The sequence below is a fragment of the Benincasa hispida genome, chromosome 7 (assembly GCF_009727055.1).
Source record: "Benincasa hispida cultivar B227 chromosome 7, ASM972705v1, whole genome shotgun sequence".
Taxonomy (NCBI): Eukaryota; Viridiplantae; Streptophyta; class Magnoliopsida; order Cucurbitales; family Cucurbitaceae; genus Benincasa; species Benincasa hispida.
Window position 1 is genome coordinate 27,139,660 of NC_052355.1, and position 2,760 is coordinate 27,142,419.

At 39.8% G+C, this 2,760-nt stretch overlaps 1 non-coding gene across 1 annotated transcript; it reads left to right on the forward strand.

Moving 5' to 3' along the window:
- The first annotated feature begins 216 nt into the window (after window positions 1-216).
- On the forward strand, window positions 217-315 carry LOC120082314. The gene has a single exon (XR_005483144.1). It is a non-coding gene; the product is annotated as a small nucleolar RNA R71 (small nucleolar RNA).
- The last annotated feature ends 2,445 nt before the right edge of the window (window positions 316-2,760 follow it).

The following is a 2,760-nucleotide window of genomic DNA, read 5'->3' on the forward strand; positions in this document are numbered from 1 at the left end:
TTAACGTTCTGAGATCTCTTCTTCATCAGCTCTTCCATCATACGTATTCATCCACCCATTCCATATTGTGTTTTCGCAATGCGGTCTAATATCTCTTTAGCCTCAGTGTAAGAATATATCCATAAGTTCACTAGTTGTTGCTGCGTCTGCTGTCATCTGTGATGCTCTATTCAGTCCTCCATAAAACGTCTCCATTTGGATCGTTAATGTAATCCCATGCTTTAGGCAATTCTTGACCAAGCCCTTAAAACGCTCCCATGCGGCGCTTAAGGTCTCAGCATCTTCTTGCTCAAAATTCATAATCTCTCGACGCCTCCTCGCGTTGGTGCTAGGTGGGAAGTATTTTTGCATAAATTTTTCCACCAACTTCTCTCAGGTGGTGATTTCACTAGGCTCCAGTGAACTCACCCATTGTTTTGCATCATCACGCAAAGAATAGGGAAACAAAAATAGCTTGATCACCTCTGGGGTGATTCTAGTAATCACAAATGAATTACACGTTTCCAGGAAACGCTTCATGTGGGCGTAAGGATCTTCACCACGACCACCCCCAAATTGTCCAGCAGTTTGGAGCATTTAGAGCATAACAGATTTCATCTCGAACCTGGTTCCATCCGGTGTTGGGTATATGATTCTCGGATAGAAATCATACAGTACAGGAGACGCATACTCCCTTATGGGAAGCGTGCTTTTATTCGCCATCAGGATTGGATTCTGTGCAGCATGAGCTAGTTGCTGAGCTAGTTGTTGATTTACATGTTCTTCCACCATTGCTCGTTACCTGTTTTATTGTCTGATAAATTGCTGCCTCAACCTTTGACGACGGTTGGATCGGTTCCTACTCCGGAAGGTTCTTTCAATCTCGGGTCGTATCTAAGTTCAGGAGTGCTCTCCTTGCTCATAAATGTTCACAAGCTTAGGCTTAACTTGTAATAGTCCCTCGACCGAAGTGTTCCTAGAACAAATACAAACGAAATTTTTGGTTAGTTTTGTTTCTGAATCCCTGGCAACGGCACCAAAAACTTGTTTGTTGCTATCATGATTCGCTCTAAGAGTGTATTGTATAAACTAAATTGGAAGAATAAGTTCTAAGTGTAAGTGATGCGTTTATGCTTTGATGCGTTTAAGTAAATGTAACGCGTTGAGGCGTCAGGTATATGCAACAGAACGCACACAACTTCTTCTAATGACGTTCAAGTTTTCCTAAACCAGACCTAAGTATAAATCTAATTTAGGTTCCTGGTAAGTCCAAAGTCGAACTCAGGGATTCAGTTAACCAAACACAGACCTTGCGTTGTATCTACAGTAGGGGTTTTCCTAAATAAATGTGAGAAATGTGTTATTTACACTAAATTGTTGTGCCTGTGCAAGAGATGCAAAAGAGTTGAGTAGTTAGTGATGGATCCTGTGAGAATGAAGTTTCATGTAAGTGGACGCGTCGATCTAAGATGAATGTACACAAACCAAGATGAGATGTGGATGAGATGGAGTGATTTGCTTATCTTTTGTTCATGCGTTAGACTTCATTCAACATTTCTCAATGCGAATAAAATACAAAACCTATCTCTATGATGCATGCGTCTAACACAGAATGCATAAGACACCAGCAAGTTTATCTCTAGCTGTACTACGCGTCCTACTTGATGCAGCTTAGTTATTCTTTTGGACAATCTAAGTTAAAGATGCTTTTTACCAATTTGTCAAGTTGGCTTGATCGTTGGAATGAAGTTTGACATAAAGTATTAATGCGTTCAACATAAACAAGAAATAAACAATGGCAAGTATGATGGATAAAATATATGAATTTTATAAAGAAACAGAGAGTCTTTACAAAAGCAATATTTACTCAAATGAAATGAAAGCGATAAATGAGATGAAGGAAGCTGAGTCAAGCTAAAGAATACAATCTCTTGTATTTCTTTGGCTCAATCTCATTGTGTACAATCACTTGTATAGGATTTGGATGAAGTATCTTTCTCAAGAGTGCCTTCCTCCGCTCCCTGACCAGTGGTGGTGGTGGTTCTCAACCCTTCTGATCGTCTGGCACCACAGCACAGCTTCTAAAGAACTAAAAACTATGACTACAATATACAAAGAGTAAGGATCTTGATAATTTCCGAACTTCTTAACTCTGGAGGGACTTCATCTATTTATAGGCGTTGGTCACGTCCACTTGGTGAATGGGCAGCATTAAAGTCCATGCCTTGATTAGCCGCCTGACTCTCGGAAGCTTTTCAGACGCCGCTTGCTGCTTGGAAGCTTTTCAGACACCCCCTGCTGCAGGTGCCCATACTTGCAAATGGTGATGTGACACAATCAGCCTGGAGTAATGAATCTTTTCTACGTTGAACTCCCTCCGACGCATGACCCATTAGAGCTTTTCCTGCGGCACTTGTCTAATGCGTTAGCGTTAATCCTTGCTTTGAAATCTTGCGATACAATGCGTTAGTGCCACGATATTTAGTAATAAAACTTCTTTTGCATGAGTTTGCTAATGTTTGAATAAATCCATGCATTTCTTCTAAAAATGAGGAGAATTTATCATTAAAAACCTTAGTTGTTCCAACTTAAGAGCAAAAATAAATGCCCACAAACACAGAAGCCCTTACAAAACAACTTTAAAATAAACAGAAAGCCATAAAAATAGATTTCTATCCCGGAACATCCATCAACAACACATCCACAAACATTTATCACATAAACGAAATGCAGATTATAAAATCCACCATTACTGTAAACGAATTCAATACAAGAACGGAA